The 21,860-nt window shown below is 43.2% G+C and overlaps 1 protein-coding gene and 1 long non-coding RNA gene across 5 annotated transcripts in view; one reads left to right on the forward strand and one right to left on the reverse strand.

Moving 5' to 3' along the window:
* bnc2 (basonuclin zinc finger protein 2) overlaps positions 1–21,860 on the forward strand; it is a 189,125-nt gene that overhangs the window by 112,200 nt on the left and 55,065 nt on the right. The window lies entirely within an intron of this gene.
* The window catches only part of LOC148189997 (uncharacterized), a 102,825-nt gene that overhangs the window by 11,210 nt on the left and 69,755 nt on the right, over positions 1–21,860 (reverse strand). The window contains exon 2 of the long non-coding RNA XR_015776275.1: positions 9,906–9,974. This is a non-coding gene — a long non-coding RNA (uncharacterized LOC148189997). The remainder of the gene's footprint in view (positions 1–9,905; positions 9,975–21,860) is intronic.

Consider the following 21,860-nt stretch of genomic DNA (forward strand, 5'->3'; position numbering starts at 1 on the left):
ATCTATACTGTTTTGCAATAGTCATATTATACATATCGCGACACATCAGTATAACTGATATATTGCTCATCCCTATTTCAAAGTACATTAATTGTATATCACAGTATTAGAAATTCAAGTATAACACCAGGTGTACAAATTTAAGTTAAACTGTGGCACCATCTGGTCACTCGGAATAGCAGTGCAGAGGTAGCAACAGACAGACACAGTTATTGTAAAAGCAGAGGAAGATGATGAAAAGCGCACATGATAATTAGCAATGATAACTTTCACAGTTCAAACTCAACACTCACCGAAGTTCAAATTTAGAACACCCTGTTTACATTTATTTGGTTCATGCCACATCTCTTTAACCTTGTGGTGTTTTTTTCTGCTAAAAACAGTGTATGTTGGTTAAATAGAAACCCATTGTGTTGACAAAAGGACCACAGGGCTGAAAAGTATTATGAGTTCACCACTAAATGAGTAGAACATTAAATGTGGTCCTTTTTATATGAAGTTCCAGCCTCAGCAGCAACTCTGCCGAGACAGTTTGAACAACAAACAGGTCAATTATCTAGTCCGAGCACTACCTGTACATTAACTCCATGTCCTCCACTGTGTGCATTATGCCAGCAAATAGATTTTTTTGTCCCTCCACTCTGTGTGCATTATGCCAGTAAGTAGATATTTTTGTCACCGCAGTGAGAGGAGCATAAACTGTGTCCGTCTGTATGATAAAAGTTGGTGGAATCAGGCAACAAACTGTATCACTGGTGTGCCACAATTTACAAGAGATGTGCCATCATTAGAGCTGTAGCGAGTGGAGGACTAAACCACTGGCTAAATCTGCCATGAAATACTAGACTGCTGCAATAAAACCTGAGCATCTGCACCAAACTGGAAACAGATGAACCCTGTCAAGGATACATTGTGCTCCCCCCCCCCCTCCTTGTTTCCTACGAGGCTGCGGGTCTTCTTTGGATGAGCGGTGAGAATACCGATTTTGTGCATAATTACGTGTGTTGACGTGCGTGCACAGTGCGCAGCATGTGCCGATCGCGCGTGTGAGAGCGCGCACACTGGTGTACTCTTGTCGGCCTTTGTGTGTATCATGTTATGGCCTACACAAGTACTGAGGCCACAAAGGAAATCCATTGCCAACAACAGCACAGCTACTGGCAAGGAGCCATACCACCCCAGAGGCTTATAGGATAGGGTTTACAACCAGAGACGAAGTGTAGGAGGGTGAAATCTGTAAGGGTCACCCTGTGTTATACACTATATACTGTCCAGTTATTCCTCAGAAAACTGTCAAATGCCTTCCTAGAAATCCTTATTTCTCACATGTCTCAGTAATGATCTTGTACATGTGGAGATAAAAAAGCAACACTCCGCCTATAAGCTGCTCCGCACCCCATGTACAAATCAGGCTATTAATACCAAGTATTACACTGATGTACAGCAGAGTACCAGAGATTTATAGGCTACATTAGGAGTCAGACGAGAACATTACGGCGCTTATTGTGAATTAGGGCATGGGCTCTCTGCCTTGTTTGCTCCTGGGGAGAGGTCGTGATATCCTGTTACTTCCTCAAAACCCTCACTCAGAGGGGACAAGTGTGCTTTTTCCATCTCAGTCCCAGACAACTTATTTCCAGGCTTTTTCGTTATATAACGATATTTGATCGTTGAAAGGCCAAGCTGGATGGCTGGTTACACTACACAGACGTACGATGGTGATTGGTTTATTAGCCATATAAACATGATGATGTGGTGTGCTACTAAAGTAACTGCAGGACGGCCTGGTTGTGCCTCTTTCTTATTCTCCTGGTGGCTCACTTAGATGATGTGTTATGTTTGTGGTAATTCATCTGAGTCAGTGTTAATAGCAAACATACATTTTTTTAATGGCATAATGCAGAATTTGAACCCACAGCCAGAAACCGCCGTGCTCACCACTAAGCTAGCCTCACTCCCTCTCCTTTGTCTTGTCATCCTTCTCTCCAGTGAGCATCAGCACTGCCTTTCGTCAGCGGCGGTGCTGTCTATTGACAGAGCACTACATTCTAGACATATCTGGGGGATTAAGTTGCAAATTTAAGCAATGGGAAAATCAATGGGTTCCTCTTTTAATTCATGAGAAAGGCTGTCACTGTGAAAAAACAGTAGGGAGATGTGGCTGTTTAGATCACATTCATCCAGGGAGAAGCAGAGATGGAGGAGGAGAGAGTGAGGACAGCTTCCCTTAAATCTCTCCATCAAACGGGGGGGAAGGCTGATGGTGGCTTGCCAGAGAAAAAAACCACTGGAGAAAAAATAAGATCCTTTGTTTCCACCTTCATCAGCGGACTGTGCTGCCATTTGTTTGACTGGTCTTTCGTAGACATACTGCTGAATATTTGAATGTGATAGAGCTTTCATTTTTCTTTATCAGAAATGAATGTACTCTGGTTTGGGAGCAGGAGTGTGTTTCTTGTCTTTTAAGTCGAAACACTCGTAGTCAGCAGTGCTGGGAGAGGCTGCCGCAAAGGTTTTAAGCACTACCTGGCCTCTTAGCCAATAAAAACAGGTATCTGCCGGCACAGATGTATACTTTCACTCTTGCCAGCTAATTTTTTTTTTATGTAAAGCTGAGAGGTCACCCAGCCCTTTTGTTTTCATCCGCAGAGAAACTTCATTTGTTTAAACTCCTGCCATCAGAAAGTGAGAGTACAAGAAGCGATTTGAAGAAAAGGTGATAGAAGAGAGGGATGTAAGGCAGTAAGAGAATCTACCTTGCCGTAGTTGCAGAAAAAAAACATTGTTTTTTGTCAAACACGAGTCGCTTAATTCCCCAACATTAGATGTTTCTGGCAAACATTCAGTAAAGTCATCAGATCGGCATGTTTTACGACTCCTCTGAACAAGTCGCGTTCATCTCCAGGTTACACTCTGGTACTGTGTATCCCCTGCTGACTTCAGGGAATTAGATTTTTTTTAATGAACAGCTCAATATCTAATTCATTAAAGTGGCTGTTTTATTTGATGCATTTTCCTTACTCCAGCTGAATCAAGGGAGCAAGCCAGGGGATGAGGGGAGATGGCCCTGTTGATGGACGTCCAGTTGTACACACAAAGCGCGCGCCTGCATGTGTCCCTCCGAGAGACTCGAGGGGCTCCGGTCGATTGTGGCTCCTCTCCGCAGGGGCTGAGAGCGGGAGTTTTACTCTGTTTGACTGCTGAAGGACGGGAGCTGTAATTGGCCTCGCACACACACTCTCTCTCGTCATTAAAGGCAGGCCAAGAGAGAGGCTTAACAATCGGTGCGGGGCGCACTGCCAGTGCTTTCTCTTTTTCTCTGTGCGTCTATCTGGCAGTGAAAAAGCATAAGGAGACATGTTAGGCTTTAGTGCTATATTAAAAATGTCGCCCATGGCTCCGCTTTGAGTGCATTGTGACTGAGCAACATGCACACTGACCCTTAACGCCAGTAAGGGGAAGAGATCTCACAGTTTATAGGCCCCCGCTCTCACTTCAGATGCTTTTTATTCACTTGCTGCACTGGATGAAGGGGGTTGGGTTTGTGTGTGTTACAGGAGAACACCTGTGGATCTGAAGTGTTCAAGTGTAGATTAATGGGCTCATGCAATGTTTCTGATCTTCCTCCTTTGTTATTATTTTTTATTCTTGTCATATATTTAAAAAAAAAAAAAAAGATTTCACATAGAAATCTTGAACGCTACACCAGAGTGGCAAAGCACGTTCTTGCTCAGGCTTGCCGTGCAAACAACCGCAGAAGGTTGAGCCCCAGCATTTTGCGGGTATCCTCACCACCCTGGTCACTCTATATAGAAGTGCCTCGGTAATGAGTCCTTAAAACACCGAAATGAGTTTCAAAATTTTGGTTGGATGCCTGAAAAAAGTTAAGCTTAAGAGACTTTCACGTTTTGTTCTTTAAAATAAAATTTGTCAGTAAATACCCCACTTTTGTGTGATCTTTGAAGCTTTTATGTGTTTATAAAAAAAGCAGTTTCTAACAAGTGGCCAAATGAGACTACAGAACGCTATCAAGCCAAACACGACTTTACCGCCTTACTTGCGGATTGGCCTCGTTAAATCACATCACCTAGTGTAATTTGTTTATAGCCTAACATTAGCCATTTGCATTTAGGCTTCAAAAATCATAAAAGTGTTCATTTGTTAAGATTTTCTTGCTGAACAAAATGTATAATTTCCTTTTTTTTGCCACAAAGCTTATTTTCTGTAATAATCCAAAATGTGGGAACCAAGGCGGAACTAACTTCTGCACCAGCCTACAGAAAAACATCATCCCTGGGGCACTCCATACCCGCTCCTGTATTTGGTCCAGTCAACTACCTGCACACTGCTTTCCTCCACCACCTGATCTTTGTAGGTCCGGTCTGAGCATGTCACTGTATCCTCTGCTGCTCTGTAATTAGCATGTCTCTCATTTAACAGCTCCTTATGATGAACTATCTGATCTCTGCATAAATCACACCCTCTGAACAGACACCCTCATCCCTCTCAGAGACACAGCAGCAACAGTTACAAAAGGCACAGTTTCATCCAGAGGCATGATAGAAACAAGTATTGCATAATATAAAAAACAGGGAATCTGATGTACAGCAGGTTGGAGGCCCTGAAGAGAAAAAAAAATGTAGAGAGAAAAGGTGTAGTAACGTGAAACAGAGGGCCTTGGTGGAAATATGAAGGGGTCAGAATGAGAGTGGAAGGGGCTCCCTGGCGAGGGCCTGGGGGGGCGGCTGGGGATGTGTCAGGTGCCTGAGCCGCGCTCTGCGCTGGGCAGTGTTGTTGTTACACCGAGGGCAGCGCCACAAGTCCGAAAGTATTGATTTCCCGCCTTGTCGAGAGGCAGAGAACTGTCATGTGGAGAGCACTGACCTTGGTACACACACTAAGACAACTATTCCCCCCGGCCCCCCACGGCACAGAGAGGAGAGGAGAGAGGAACAGATGCAAGACACAGCAGCAGCAAGCAACAAACAATGAGCCACTGAGCCTCCTGTTGGGGGAGAAGGGTGGGGGAGGAGGAGGAGGTGGAGGAAGTAGGAGAGAGGAGGTAAGGAAGAGAGGAAGAAAAAGAGGAAAGAGAGTGAGCTTTCAGGAAAAAAAAGAAGGAGCAGGAAGTGAGAGAGAGATAGAGGGGGGAGCTAACAGTCAAAGCCAGGGCCAGTTCCCCTGAGTTGTCAGTGGGCAGCCCAGTGTCTGGTTATCACGCTGTTTGAAATGACAATGGCTTGACTTGTATTTTCCTCCTGAGACCCAACTCAGATCTATAAACCAGAGGGAGGGGAGGGAAGAAGGGTAGGAAGGGGAAGGAGGGGTGGGTTAGAGGAGCAGAGAAAAGAAAAGGCTGGTCAGAAAAGGAGACGATAGAAGAGACGAGCGGGAGGGAGGAAACAGTGTGAGAAAAAGGCTGACAAAAGGAAAAGTGGGGGGGGGGTTGACTCCTTCTGCCTCTGTATCACTGCTGTGGTTGTAGCCTTTGACGTCTAGAGAGAGAGAGAGAGACGGAGAGGAAGGAAGAGAAAGAAGGCAGCGGCAGCAGTGAAGTGAAATGTTTTTCATGTAGAAGCTCCATCAGGAATTGACAACAAAAAGGGCTCGCTGTCACCTGCAGCAACACGGCGGGGCTCATCCCCAGTCACTCCGGAGCGCAGCGCGGAGAGACAGACAGAGAAAACACAGCCTACAAAGAGCTCTCCGCGGGTTAGATCAGGGTGACAGACACTTAAGAGACCCGGCTTTAGTCACACATCTCTCGCCTCAGATCAGGGTGTTTTGCTAACAAGCTCTGGAGCAAGTTCCCTCTCTTATAGCTTATGAATAAAGGCCACTTTTTTTCCATGATGAAGAGTTCTGTGTGGAGTTGTGAGGGAGAGCTGTTCACAAAGTCTCTTTTTTCGGGGATCTCAAAGAAGTGGAGTCCTAATTGAATTAGCTGGCTTATTAGTGTTTGACATTGTAAGCTCGGCTATAAGTAAGGAAGTGGGGGACTTTGGAAGTGGATTTAAAGAGCAGTGTTGGTTTTGGTTCTAATTTTACACTCTCCTGACACACATTATTCCCCTCAGCTGCAGTTAGGCCCAGATATGGTAATGCTAATAATATGTGTGCAAGGGGGTTTAAGTGGCTCGCTCACCTCAATTGCCAAGCCTGGGAAACACAGTCGTCTGTAAATATGGTTAAAGCTTTGTCAATGGATGCCTTGTGTATGCGTAAAACAAAACTAGGGAAATAGTTGTGATTAAAAAAAATATCCATAAGCAGTAGAAAAGGTGTCATTAGACAAAAAAAAGAATTATTGTTTCATTCAAAGATAAGACCAAGCAACCTTCCTCATCCTCTGCCTATTTTTGTCTGCTCACAATCCTCTTATTTCAACATATCTTCAAGGGGAAAAACACACACTAAGCACACCTTTGGCCATAATACTGTTTAGTAGCCTTGATGCCGATTTTTGCCTCCGTTAGTCTGCCTTAATTTGGTCAAATCTAATTGCTAATTACACTTGCTTTCATTATCTCACTGTGTTAAATCCAAGGGCTTTACCAGTATTATCTTTACTCACCGAAAGACAGAAAGAACCTTTGATCAAGATTAACAACATATACTTTCCTTTGGTCTGTGCGTGCGCACACACACACACACACACACACACACACACACACACACACACACACACACACACACACACACACATGCACATGCTGCACAAACTTAATGAATCTGTTTCATCTGTCCTCTTGACTTTCTCTCTCTGTGTTGTCGATATTCACCTCTACATGCCCCCGAGAACACAATTTCTAAAAAGTACAACTTCATGCTTTTTGGGAGAGTGTATAAATAAAAACATACACAGTTATTATTTAACTTTTCTATCAGAAGTAGTCTTTTCTTTATGCATCGTAGTGTACAGTGTTAAAAATGACTGGGGCAGTGGTTAACATCTTAATCTTTTGCATCATGCTGATTTTCAGTTTCCTCTGGGAGCACAAAAGGAACCTTGTGGCTTTCACCACATCACCGCGAGCACTCCGACCATTTCAAAACACAGAAACACAAACATTTATTGCAGCTCCCCAAAAATATGGTGGGACAACTGTCAGCAAACAAACATAAATGTAAGCCTCCACAATTAGCCCCCTGCTCTCAGTGGATGCATAATGGATCTCGCTACACAAAACGATTACGTGCCACTTGAGATAATGACAGATTGTGCTAAAACGAGCTACTTTACCCACTTAGTCAGCTCTCTTTGGGGGTATCACGCCGTTTGTGTCTGTGGTGAAAAGGGACATGCCAGCGAGGCCTGCGGGCCCCTCGGCCTCCCTCGGTGCCAGAGGGCGTGATGCCAAGCGAATGCCCCTGACTGACACATGATAAACTTGGGGACAGGTGACCAAAGCGAAGCGGGCCATTCCTTGCATTCCAGATGAGTTTGCGAGTAATGACATGCCAGCAAAGAGTCAATATGTCACTTTCACCTCTCATAAATCCAGCAGGGGAAAAAACGGGACAACACTCTTGCTGGTGTCAACAGGTATGATAAAACGAGGGAGCATGAAGGTTAGATATATTAACTGTTTAATGGCTACTCTTTTTCTCTCTGTGCTTGGCTCAGAAAGGGCTTCATTATGCTCATTTCAACATGACATTTAGTGTGTTCACAGCAAATATCAAATATAGTGTTGAGTGCAAATACCGATATACACAGCAACGTCCACCTGAGAGTTTGTAAGTCACGCGAAAACACATACTGCCAGCAAAATCCCAAACTAGGACAACGCCAGGTTGAGCTGAAGTTAAAGATACTAATCCAGGATGAAGAAGATCATTTAGGACTAGAGCTCAAAACTGTTTTTATAGCAAGAAAAATATGTCTGTTCCATCTTATTGGTTGTGAAAATTAGCATTTTTTTAAGGTTTATTTAAGTTTATTGGTAAAGAAGGAAAAATAATATTTACTTTAACAGTGTGGGGGGGAATTATAAAAACGCAAAATAAAAAGGGAGGACAGGAAAAAAAGAGATTGCCACATGTTTGAGAGTATTGTCGGCAACACGTCAAATATCAGTGTTTGGTCAGTTGCCTTCAGCATCAGATACTGACGCAAAGAGGACCCGTTTAGTGGCAGTATGAGACTCCTCAGGAAGCAGCATTTTTTGATGCTCTGAGCAAGTACAGTAGTAAAATTAGCGAGAAAGTCCAGAAAGGGAGGGTGGGAGGGGAGGCAGATGGGTCAAACAAAAAAACAGACTTCCGACCAGGAGACCGCTATTCGCTCCTTGTGTGAAATAAAATCTGTCAAGTTATTTTAAAAACAAGTAGTGTACTAATATGTGAAGCATAATATGCTGGTGACCCACATGTCATGTGATGTTATATTACATTATTAACAAATGAACTTATTCGAAAACAATGATGTTTTTTTCCAAACCTAAATTACTAAACCTACTATTGTTGCCTAGAGCTAGCTATGAAACATAAAAAGATTTTTACCACTGTTGTTAGTGTGTTTTTAAAAGAGACGGTATGCATTTGACAAGAAAGATACATTGACATGCTGTCCCTGAGCGTCTAAAACCGACGTTGGAGGGGTACCTGGGACGTCATAGTTTGACATGACGGTCCGCTGACCAAATGTTGTTATTAAACAACTTGGGAGTGAGAATGTGTCGCCTTCACAATGATTCAGAAGCAGCATATAGAGAGACTACGAGATAGGTGTTTGAGAGCATAATCATCTCAGCAAACACATAACTGCATTTCTTTTCATTTCCATCCTTGTTTGTGTCTGTGTTCTTTTTTTTTTTTTGCCCTGGTCTTGAATCTATCCCACGTATTCCCCACTGCCCATGACATACTGGAAATGCCTGGTTAAGTGCTGTTCTGACATTAGCTGAGTGTAGTCACAGCATTTGGCCTGGGGACAAATGCTAGAAAGGCCCTATAAATATGGATGCCACCCACCCCTCCTCTTTCCTCCTGCTCTCCCCGGGCTCCCTGATGAGTTTGCATGTGTCTGTGTGTGTCTGTGTGGCACGCCGTTTGCTCTGTCACACCATGTCCCCACTGTTTGTTTACTCACACTGACAGAGATACACTCACTTGCCATCGGTGCTCACCACCTACGCCTGCTAACCGAGTGCCAAAGAGCTCGCTAATGCTCCAGCTCCTCCTGTAAATAATGCATCCGCCAATGCCAGGCAGCTAGCTAGTGCCGCGGCCCCAGCTGTCTGAACTATTTCATAGGCTGATGAATCTGTTAGCCTGCGCGTCACTCTCAGTTTGCCCGTGTGCACAAGTGTGCTAGCGAGTGTCACTGTCACCTGCTGTTACATCGCAGAGCAACAAACCCACAGAGCTCAGTGCTGCATGAAAATGGCCCGAGCAAGGGTTCTTTCCTGTGTGCCCACCTCTGCCCCCGGCGCCATGGCGGCCCAGTGGGTGCCCGCGGCTGCTCTGATGCCAGCACGTGCGGAGCTGCAGGGAGGGTCCCCGTGGGGAGGAAGTGGGCCATTAGTACAGTCCTTGCCCCGGCGTTTTACTCCACTTCAGTACACATCACAGAGGGCCGCCCTCTCACTAACTAGCTAACACATGCTAATTAGTCTGGCGACAGAGCCAGTTCCTTCTTGCTTTGGGAGCATATGTGTAGCTGCAGAGCAAAAGCTGGATAAGGATTGATGCTGCTTCATTAAGTTTTCTTTAATGCACTGCAAATAAATGAGGAATGTACAACAGAAGCTTTGTGTTTTATAGCAGCCTGAAAAATATGATTGCTGAAGACTGAGTGCTTGTTTTAAATCCAGTCTCTTTAAGGGTCTTATCTTAAAACTAGGGCAGATAACTGACAGCTCACTGCCTCAAACACACACATGTGCTGTGACTTTCCTTACCTTCCAGATGAGTGTGGCGTGCCGTCTGCTCTCCAACCAACTCGCCTTTTCCTGCAACGTCTTCATTTTCTGGAAACAAGAAACAACCACAGCCTTAATGAAACTTAATGATGATAGTCATAACACAACAATAATCCAGTGGTCTGGAAAACTAATCAATGCGTCCTCTCTCCTTCCCCTAATGACCTGTGAAAACAAAGCAATAAAAAGGCGGCGTGTGTTTATTTTGGCCAAAGCAACAGGCTGATAAGAGCGTCTGACTGATTAGCAAAGCCAGGACGGCCACAAAAGATTAGGACGCCACACAATGTCACCATGTGAAGTAAAGGTGTGTGTGTGTGTGTGTGTGTGTGTGTGTGTGTGTGCATTTTAGAAACTTTCCCTTTTGACGCAAAACTCATTTCATTCTCACTCTACCACAGTTATCAGTGTGTTGGATGAGAATTTCCTGTTTCATGTCCAAACACTTTCCTGTTACTGTAACTTGAGTCAGTGCTGGTAGTTTACCCAGTGGTGTGATGATAACACATGTTGTTTCCCTTGTATTTTGTGTGAAGTGGCTGACCGGCGTAGATTTCGTTTTAGTATGCCTCTTGTCTTTTGGTCTCTGGCTGATTCCTCCCAGACTCTGGCCCTTCACCACAAATTATTGTGGTGCGCTGTGTGCAGCTTCGGGACACAAATGTGCCCCCCAAAAATGGGGCAAAAGCACTGCTCCTTAGATTCATTTTTCCCCCTTTTTTTCAGAAAGAAATACAAAACCAGGGGATCTTTTCTAACAAGCATGTGATTTCCACTTTTTTTTACAGTATGATGGAAAGTGTTGGTTTGAGTGACTGCTTTTAATTTCTTAAGTACAGATAAGGAGAAAATTACATTATTATGAATTATAAAACACAAAAACAAATGGGGAAAAAAAAATAGAATAGAGATCGTCGCATGTGTCAATTCATGTGTGAAAAAACACGCTTCTGTTCGTAGTTTAGATCAGCAGTAGTATCATTTTTTGTTACCACATGCTTAAGCACATGATCTGCATCTTTCCCCTACAAATAAGAACCAGTCAGTAAATAATTTACATCACTGGAAATCATGATACGTACATGTGCTACACAAGAGGAAAAGACCACCTTAACATCGTCCTCTCGGGTCCAAACCAAATATAAGTCATGCATACTGTATTAGAATTAAAATGATCCAACAAACCCTGTAATAAATGTATTTCTTATTCCCTGGCCAGATCACATGAATACCTAAACACACAACACATTTCACATGACAACATGGGAGATCAGTGTCAGGTGGATTACATGGAATGATGGGGTGATGTGTCTTTTTTTCCTGCTTGCTGGAGAGTCTGGTGTCCTGATTAAAAATTTCAGCTTCACTGCCTTTCTAATTAATTAGCGAGGCCACTCAGAGGAGCGCTGTGGACCAATTAGTCTCTAGCAAGCCGATGATGCCTATCGCTACAGCATCACTGTACAGCTGTCGCTCCCCGCTCCGAGGACGGCTAGGGATGGACCCTCAGGTGCTCGCACAGGTTCAAACAGCAGCGTGCGTGCATGCACACTCCATCAGACGCATGCATACAAACAGCATAACAATAATAGTAATAGTAGATGATGTACAAAATATACATATACCGTACAGACACGGTCATAAACACAGGGTCATAAAAATATTTCCAAACGGAGCTCGTCTTTCATTAAAAAAAGGAAAAGATCATAAACAGTACATCATTTCTTAAGCTTGGATTAACTAGGAACAACTAATGACCCAGTGAGTCTAAAGGAATCTGTTCAGGGAATTTGATTGCAAACACTGATGGAATTTTCAATTGTCAATAGTCAATCAGTAGAAAATTAATTCATCTCAATTTAGGTATTCAATCAATTAAAAATACCAAACATTTACTGGTAACAGTTTCTGAACATTTGTTTCTGTTGAATTTGTTGAATCTTTTCGGATTTTTTTTACTGTCAGTCAGACATGGTAATAATTTCTAGAGGATCTCATTTTCAATTCTCCCATATTTGGTTGGGAATCAGAAATAATTTTGTTATTATAAATTCTAGCATAAAAATATTTTAATTCCTACCAGTATTGAAAAAAAAAACATTGATTGCAGTTGTTTCTTGAGACAGTAATAATGCTGCAGATTTGTGCCAACTAAAAATGGTCCCTCTATTCAAAGATACTGCAGGCAATGAAGCTGGAAAACATGTATATGCATCTAAAGGAAACTGGGTACTGACTTATACACTGTAACATGATGTTTTTGCTTTTCTTACTCTAACCTGCAGTAGTTGACATTGTGAGCTGCATTGCTTTGAAAGTCAGGACAAAAGCCACGTGCAGACACTGAACCTCTTTCATCCTGATAGAACAAGAACAAAAGCAGATGAAATAAGGTGGACCTGTGTCCGTTTCTTCGGTCTCTGTGGTGAATTCATCCTGCATGCTGACCACAGAGCGTGTGGGGAGGTTGGAGGGGGGGGGGTCTGCATTTCTTTGGAGGGGTGGCAGAGTTTGCTGACTTTGTGAGAACGGACTAGTTATAAGACCGAGGAAGCTCATTTCCACTTCAAGGGGTCGTCTGAAACATGGCATCAGCAGGCCTTTTCTGTTAGCTCTCGCTAGTTGCGCACTCTCGCACACGTGTGCGCACTAATGCATGTGTGCACATACACACACACAGACACACACATCATATGATCGTCTGACTCTCACAGATACTCATAATGTCTCCCCATCGCCTTATCTCCCAAAGTGTAATGTTTATTCGTACTTGAGGAAAATGCGCTGATACAGTTTTTCTTCAAGACTGAAAAACAGCCAAAAGCTAAAAAAAAAAAAAGTGGAACTTCAAAGCCCCCGATGGTGGTAGTGGGTACACATTAATGAACACATCACACAAACACACACACACGCATAACGTCCTGCAAATAATTTACTTTCTCTTATAAGTTTAATTTCAAAATGTGGATTGGCACGTTTGAGCATTAAAAAACTATGTGTGTCTGTGTGTGTGTGTTTGTACAGCACAGACGCACACCAACACGAGTCACTTTGCAAGCACAAACAGTCAATACTGTAGTGGCTGATTAGTATGAGAAGGGGGGATGAATATCGGAGAAGGGCTCTCAAGAGCCACCCATGAAACATGGAGAGGATGTCAAAGCATTTTGTTCCCATCTTGTTCATTAGATCTAACTCGAGCTAGTGGACGCTCAGTGTTTTTCAGACACACACACACACACACACACACACACACACACACACACACACACACACACACACACACACACACGCACACACAAAGACAAAAAACAACACCGTTTGAAACAGTTGTAGTTATTAGATCGGCGTGTCTGACATTTTGTCGACATAAGTAATTAATTTAGCCTTTCTATTGGGAAAGTCCAAAGAGCCCAATTAACATGGTTAATATTGCTGCATCGTGTAAAAACATCATTTTTTTAATACAGAGGGAATATTCAAATGACTTGCCTTCATTATTCAAATATATAAGCAAAGTCATCACTGGGGGAAAGAGACGAGATGGGATTCACACTCCCAGGAACAAGAAAATGATAATCAATCTTTTATTTCTGCAAAGCAATCAAATAAACAGCATATGTGATTTTTCCTTTATCTCGGTTTTATTTGTGTCATCTGAAATCTGAGGTTTTCTTGCATGTATCCTCATTATTTTTTCACTGGAAATTTAGAGGCATATTTATTTTTATTTTTTTGTATCTATTGACTAAGTGCCATGTTGCTGTGATTATTGTTAATTATTTAATTGGAAAAATAAAAGATTTGGATAACTTGACAGCATGTTTGCATGAGCCTAGAGGCAGTTTGCTATTCAAATGAAATTATACAGTAAGTCGAGGCTTTAGAGAAAGAGGATTTTTGACTTTTACAGTGGGCCCAGTACACATGCTCAGACGAGAAGCCAGGCCAAGACTAACTCAGTTGCCAAATCCCACGGCTTTGTAAGCAACACGCTGCAGAAAATGGAATCAGACAAATAATATTCTTAATTTAGAGAGTGAAAATGTAAAAGGTCAGAGGCGGGAGAGAGGGACGTTTCATGGTTTATTTGAATCTGTTTTTATAGATTGCTATTGTGGTACTGTGTTTTCTATTTTCACGGCTCGTTCGGGTATTTGTTTTCTAGCAAGCTAAGGGGCCCCACCACTGCAAGGCCCAGGCTCTTGGCTCTACTCTCCCACTCGTATAGCTATAACAAAGTCAATATTACAAAGAGGTAACACATGTCGAGGTATGCTTCAGGCCTGCCCTGGTGCTGTGATCCTGGATTGGGATACACACATACACACTTAAACACACACACACACATACACACACACACACACACACACACAGATGTGTAAAAGAATGCATGCCTTCAATAGTAGGCTGCCTACCTCCATGAAGAAAAATGTATGCCACTTTTTTTTCACGTCTTTGCAAATTTGTTCTCTGGTTGAAGTATTCTGGCTTTCACACATGTGAAATTGTTCATGTGTGTGCGTGTGTGTGTGTGTGTGTGTGTGTGTGTGTGTGTGTGAACCTCTCTTCCTACACAGTGTTATGTGCGAGCACAAGTACTTTGTTGGTGTCTGCGCGTTCATATAAATTGTGTGTGTGCGAGTGTGTGTGTGTGTGTGTGTGTGTGTGTGTGTGTGTGTGTGTGTGTGTGTGTGTGAGGGCCAGTTTGTTTTGTTTTTCCCTTACTTCAGCACATCTGAGAGAGCTTTTCTGGAACTCCTGAGCCCTGTCCAAACAAAGATGGCCGAATGTGAGGGATGGAGGGGAGGTGGATCAGGGCGTGCGTGTGTCTATGTGTGTGTGTGCGTGTGTTTGTGATTTTTCAAGTAAGCTGGGACCAGAAAGGCCTTGCGAAAAAACCCGAAAGGAGGGAGAGAAAACCGAGCCCCTGAGAAAGGCAGCTGGAAACACGGAGACTTGCGGTCTTTCTCCCCCCCCCCCTCCCTCTCTCTCCCTGGTCCAGCTGCACTCAGATGTGTCTGCCTGGTCCCCCACCGAATCCACCCACCCACCCCTGCGCTCCCAAGCTCAATGCCACTGCCAAGGAGGGAGAGAAAGAGGGAGAGTGAGGGAGAGTGTCGCAGCTGGTAATACTTACTGGCCATTTTACCGCGGTAAAGGCATGAGATTCATTAGGCCAGGGCCCGCGTGTTTTGTGCTGAGTACCGGCCGTGTTATTGTTAGGATGTGGTAAAATTATAAATATGGAGGGGTGAGGGGGATTTGGGGGTGCAGGAATCTAAGTGGAGGGGAGCGAGAAGGTGGGGAGGGTGGAGAAGGAAGAGGAGAAACATGCCACTCATTAACTCCTCTGCCACAGTCTTGTTTCTCATGATTGGGTGGCAATAAAAAAGTCTGTCACAATTTGTCAAAGTTAATGACTCAATGGCACACCAGCACTCAAGTGCTGGAAGACACGCTAACATATGTCGAATTAGTCAATAGCTTTATAATTGCAGGAATAAGGATTCCAGCTTTAGCCAAATGAAGCGGACTTAGAGGGGTCCTGAGAGGGAATTTGCAATTTGGTCAGGGTCGATTGCAGAATGGCAATCACCAAGGCTTGGCACTGTTTTCCTCACGCAGTTCTTTCTTTTGCTTTGTTTCTTTTCTTCCCTCCCTCCCACCTATTTGAGCTGCTGTGTGTCTTCTTTGTGACCTGTGACTCTGGATCAGCGTCTAGCCTCCACTTCAGCCCCTCTATCTGTGAACTTTGTAAGACTGATAAAGACTTAAAACACCCAGATGGACTTTCCTTTGGTTTGCCGTCTCCCTCCCTCTCTCTTTGTCCCACCACACAGACACACAGACACACAGACACACACACACACACACACTTGGAGTCCTCTAAAGACACTCCTCACTTCTCTCCCTCATTGTGTGGCTTTGGGAGTGACACACTTGTCATTTCAGTAATGTAGCCACTGGTTAAAGACTATTTTCCTTTCCCTTCCCTCTCTGCCTGTATCTCTGTCTTGTGTCCTTTTTTTGTCATTAGACCGACAGAGACTGTATATTCTAATAAAAGTTGCAGCTTTTTTCTTGGAGTGTTGTATCTAAAAGCGGGAACTACGAAATCAAGAGCGGTCTTCTCACTATGCTGGCTGAGGTAAATGAATGCACAAATCTGTAAATAACAATCTGGGCATTGATTTTTCTTTCTTCTTGTTCCTCTGCCGCTTTTGGTGATATTTTATAATGTCAGTGGATGTAGCATTTGGTTGCAAATAATCTGAATAGAGCAATTATCCCTGCTTCAGCATGGCTTATGCATAGTTTTGTATTTCCACAGCTGTTGGGTGTGCAGACCCAGGTGTTTACAAGTAAACCGCCATGCTGACACACTGTTTGAACAAAACTCTGAGGAAAGAAACAAATATTATTGCCCGGTCGTGTGTCTTGAAAACCAGCCAATACGTCTACAGTAGTGCTCGGTTTAGTAGAAAAAACACATATACATAATTTGGAGATTGCTTACACACAATTAGTGCGGCCGTTTTTACATTAAAAATGGTCAAAGAAAATAAAGAACTATTGGCGAGATTACATCTAGGAACTCTTCCAAGATTTCTCTGGCTGCGAGCGAGTTTGAGTAGGGGAATTCACGGAGTGTGGGTGTTTGTGTGTGTGTGCGCACATGTTTGCATGAGAGGGAATGTGGGAGAGTGTGTGGGCGCTTGTACGTGTGTAGTTCAGGAGGTAGAGTCCCACCCTGTAGACTAGTGTGATGACTAAATGTCAATTTGGGGGAGTCTCAGCAGTGCTGGCCTCCTGTCGTCATGCTGCTGTCAAGCCTGCAGTGTGTCTGTGTGTGTGTGTGTGTGTGTGTGTGTGTATGAGTGTATGTACCGTCGCCCATGCCAACCAATGACTGCCATGGAGATGTCCCCTCGCAGAGAAGGCTCGGCAGTATGTTTGGGCTCTGACTAATACTTTCTGTTTGTGTTAGGGTGTAGATGGGGAGAGGAGTAAAGAGCAGAGAATTTTGGTCATCTTCCTTCCCCCCTGTCGATTTCCACCAACCCGACACCTTCCACCACTCCTCCCATTTCTTCTGTCCCCTCTCTCCTCTCTCTCTCCTCCTCTCTTCAAACATGTGTCTAGTCGCACTGTGTGGTCATGTCACTCCCTCAAGTCTCCATGCAGGCAGAAACCTGGCGTGTTGTGCTCTCACTGTGATATTTGCATTCGGCAGGGGCGATCAGTGGGCCAGCGAGTGCAGGTGTCAAGTCTGACAGGGAGTTGTCCTTATCTGGCGCAAGTCGCTCCCTCTGATAGGCTGAAGGTCAGTGCAGATCTGGTGTATATTGACGACAACGGCCTGTTTTATTTTCTTTCCTTTCCTGTCCACACAATAGCCAGTGATAAGGAAGCATGTCTCTGAACAATACAAAGCGTAACAACTTGCAGAGTGATCTCTGGCGTTTTATTTTATTTAATCTCAAGAGCAATTAGTCCACCAACACAGAATTAAATGTCAATTTGGATTATTGATTAATCTTAAAGTCGTTTATCAAGCCAAAGATAAGCCTTTGCTGGTTTCAGCTTCTCTAGTATGAGGATTCTCTTTGTTTTATATATTCCCATTAATTCAGATTTTTTGGTTTTTAGACTTTTTGGCTGAACAAAGAAAAAAACAGGATCTTATGAGCAGCAAATGTACTAAGCAGGCCATTTTAGTTTAATATAAACTTTAAGTCCTCTCTGGTAAATGAACTATAAATCTCAAACATATTTTTTTAAATTTCTGTACTGTAATCTGTATCTGTAATTTACTAAGCGACGTATGTGTTGACACTGATATAATGATATATTGGTTCACCCGGGTCTCACTCCCAACTCCTCAAATTTGATGCTTGGTCAGCGGTCCTCGGCATCAGACAATGACGCACAGAGGCATCCGTTGTGCCAGTATGGCATGCACTGGGCGGCAGGCTGGAGTTGAGGTGGATGGGTCAAACAAACTTTGAACTTTCACCCAGGAGCCCACTGATTGTGCTTCAGGTAAAACTAAAAGTCATGCGAGTAATTTTAATGACGACACAGAGTGCGAGTATGTGTAACATACTATGCTAGTGATGTTCGTCACAGGACGTGACGTTACATTACTTCGGCAATAACTGTAGTTATTTTAAGCCAAACTATAATTTTTTTTTCTAAAACCATCCCTGTTCTTTTGTTACCTAAACCTAAGGAAGGAAAACTTTCAGTTTTTCAGTGGTATTGTACCTTTTTTTTCAAGGCACTTTATGCATTTACCAAGCAGAAACTGTAAATTCTGATTTTATTTAATTCATTTATGTTGAAAGACACAATACCTGTAATGAGTGTAAATTTACACGCCATGTGAATTGGGTGTCCTAAACTGACACAGGAGGGGTACCTCATATTTTGACGTCTAGGGACCCTCATCAAGTGTTGGTATTCGACCATTTGGGAGTGAGATTGTGTTGCTTGATCACACCAGTATATTTAATTGAGCTTTGTCATTCAACTGTAACACTTACACAGTGTTATATTTCTGTATTTCATACAAAATGCATATATAAATTTGTACCAAAAATTGCATCATACAGGAGAAATTTTGATCCAGCCTGACATCTTTTGCACAAGATTTTCTCGACCTTCCTACCTCCCCTCATCAGCTTTCCTCTGCCTCTTCCACCTTTGCTGCAACACCTTTTCCCCACTTTTCCAATACACCAGCTTGCCTGACTCCCCACCCTCAAACCCACCCCGCTGCTCCCTTGCTATCACGCTTCTCTTCCTTTCCGCCAACCTTCCTTTCGTTCCCTCTCTTTCTCTCCCTCCCTGCCTCCCCTAGCACCCTTCTTTGAACCTGGCCTTGTGTCTGTGGACCCAGAGGTCTGTCACTGGGCAGATGGTTTGATCTCTGGCTGGGGAAATGCTTTGAGGAGAGCTGAGAGGGGCCAGGGGCCTGGACTGGGGGCCTCTGCCTGGACCTGCTGTCTACACAAAAGATGGGAGAAACTGCTGCTCCCTTGATGCTTAGGTATTTGAACTGACAGTGTAGTCCAGTGTTAACAGTGCGGTACAGCTCTCCATCTATACAGACTGCACTGACTGAGAGCATGGCATATGATAGGGAGATCACAGGGTTGTGTTTCTGTTCCAGTATTGTGATATTACACTGTCTCTCCGTCTCTGTTTCACAATATCAAAGCCAGCTGGGTCCTTTTTCCGTTCACTTCATAAACAAGCAGTACTGTCCTGAAGTACATGCACGGCTATTTATCATTTGAGTGAGTCAGACTGAGTTTCGTCATTGATCTGATTTGAAAATTTTTCGGGGTGGTGCTCGCGATGCAGAGACTTACTCTCTGTGACTGTGTTAAAACCACACAGACGAAGCAGGAATGTTGGATGTGAGAAATGCTGCTTGTTTGATTGTGGAGTAATAACATGGGTGTTGTGTCTGTGTGTGTGGAGTGCAGAGCGTGAGTCATATCTGACAGCTGACAAACATAAAACTAGAGGATCAGAGCTCTGGTCAAAGTTGAAACTGGACGTCATCTAGAACGACAGCATGATGACAGATATCATCACTCACTGCTCAGTTGTTTAGATTGTCCAGTTATGAACTTCAGATTTATGTTACTGATAAGTGATTCTGATCAATGATGCTAGCAGGCAATAATACCAAATTCTGCATGTGTTCAAGAAAGGATTTGCGATGTAAGATGGCATCACAAAGGAGTGGAAACATCAGAAACAGGGAGTCATGCCAGCTGTGACTTAATCCCTACAGTTATCTGATTACATTTAAATCAGGCTTGTTATTTTCTGTCACTTCTGCACTGATGGGTCTTGCAGGTTCGAAGTTATAACCCTTTTTTTCTGTGCAACCTGGTTTCGCAGAAATCCATGAAATGACTACACTATAGTTAAGCGCAGGCTCGTAAATACTACCAATTGAAATTAAAAAAGGATCCTTAGTCATGGTGGACAAACATATTCCCTGGTTTCATGATGTGGGCGGTGGTTAATGTTACAATACCATAGGTGGTAAAAAGAGCTAGAGAGTCTGTGTAGAGAGAAGGGTGGAGGAGTGGATCGATCAGCAAACACCAGACTGAAACCAAAAGCCGAAAGTGAAAAGCCAATGCTGACCTCTTTTAACTTAACTTACTTAAGTCTTTTGCATAGTTCTGTCAAGTAATTTCGTCACTTTACAAATGCCAAACATAACAAATTTAGTTATTTTTTTCTAAAACTAACCATGTAGTTTTGGTGCCTTCAACTGACTATGCCGCCTCTATATTTAGAAGGGACCATGCACGGTTTAGAGCTAATTCACATCTGCAGTCCCTCGGCAGGTCAGAACAAATACACAGTACAAATTTATCAACTTAACCATGTAGTTTTGGTGCCTAAACCCAACTTTGTCTTTCTTTACATAACAAATGTAGTTATTTAACAAAAAAACACATTTTTTTTCTAAAACTAACCAGGTTGATGCCTTAACCACAATGTGCCTCCCAGTACATAACAAATGTAGTTACTTTAGCCGAAAACACAGTCTTTTCCTAATACTTTACAAAGTAATTTTTGGTGGCTTAACTCTAACATGCCGCCTCGTACATAACAACTGTAGTTATTTTAACAAAAAAAAACCTTTTTCCCTAAACCTTACCAGGTAGTTTGGTGCCTAAACCCAAACGTGCTGCCACAATGCAATTTTAACACAATAGGTGCTACCACTATGTAACTGGGTGTTCAGAGGTCATGGTCATTTCACATACTTTGGTGAGATTTTGTTATTGCTACGTTAAGACATTTTCTTACAGTAACAGCAGGTGAAAGCAAAGTGTAATGAGACTAAGAGGCACTGCCAAACATCTGAAACTTATGTTTCACAAACAAAATATGTTCACAGATGAATTTTATTGTTCCCTATTATTTGTTAAATGTTTATTTATGTTGCTCACTTCATTTCCAAATTTCAAAATTTGGCCCTTTTCAACGTTAGTCTAAGCAGTTTACAGTAAATTACTAAAATGCCTTTAAGAGGCGTTAAATCTAAACAGTGTAATACGTTTTTGTACACATTTGATCAGATCTGAGAGACATGTACAGATTGACAATGAATCTCAAGATCTGTCAAGTCACAAGGAGCATTAATTAAGGGTGCGTGCAAACAACAGACATGGCTGCTTCCATTTGTTTGACTTTAAGAAAAGGAGAAGAAAGAAAGGAAGAAAAGAGAGGGGTCCCAGGTCTCCACATGAATACATGAAAACACATGCTTCTCTTCTCCTTCTGTAATCCACCGGGGACTCACGCCCCATTTGGTTCCCATTAGCATAGCTCTGGTCGCTCTGCCCCGTGTCAAAGCCCAGACGCACAGCTGCACAAAGGACAGGGACCTCTGGCTCTGTGACTGCCAGCCGCTGGGCTCAAAACCAGAACTGACATGGAGGACGGGCCTGACACTGTGGGGATTTCAGAGGGAAGGCACAAGTCTTTTCTACAGTTTCCTCTCGTACAATGTAACAGTTTTGCACTGAAAGTCGATGCATGAGTGATTAATCATTGTTTATTTTGTACCACTTTGTAAAGCAAGAAAGTTCTGTTTCAAGTCAAATCCAATGTATAAAATCAAACAAGCAAAAATTAGCCTTGGCATGAGGTATTTGCTCCCCTGTATTTTGTGGCGTGCTGTGTCTGACTACAAAGACTTTCTTTATTCGGCGTGTTTTATTTGTCACCTGTTTCCAATATGGACATTGTGAAGTCCTGATCTATCTGACGGAGCCAGGGCCTCGTTTTATGACACGCAAAGCTGCTGTGCCTCTTTTCCTCCACACGTTGGCTGCACATTTCTGGCAGGAAATTGACAGCATTTCAGCAGCTAACTCATGGATGAGATAA

The sequence above is a fragment of the Plectropomus leopardus genome, chromosome 3 (genome assembly GCF_026936395.1).
Source record: "Plectropomus leopardus strain MGB_pleo_1.0 chromosome 3, ASM2693639v1, whole genome shotgun sequence".
Lineage (NCBI taxonomy): Eukaryota > Metazoa > Chordata > Actinopteri > Perciformes > Serranidae > Plectropomus > Plectropomus leopardus.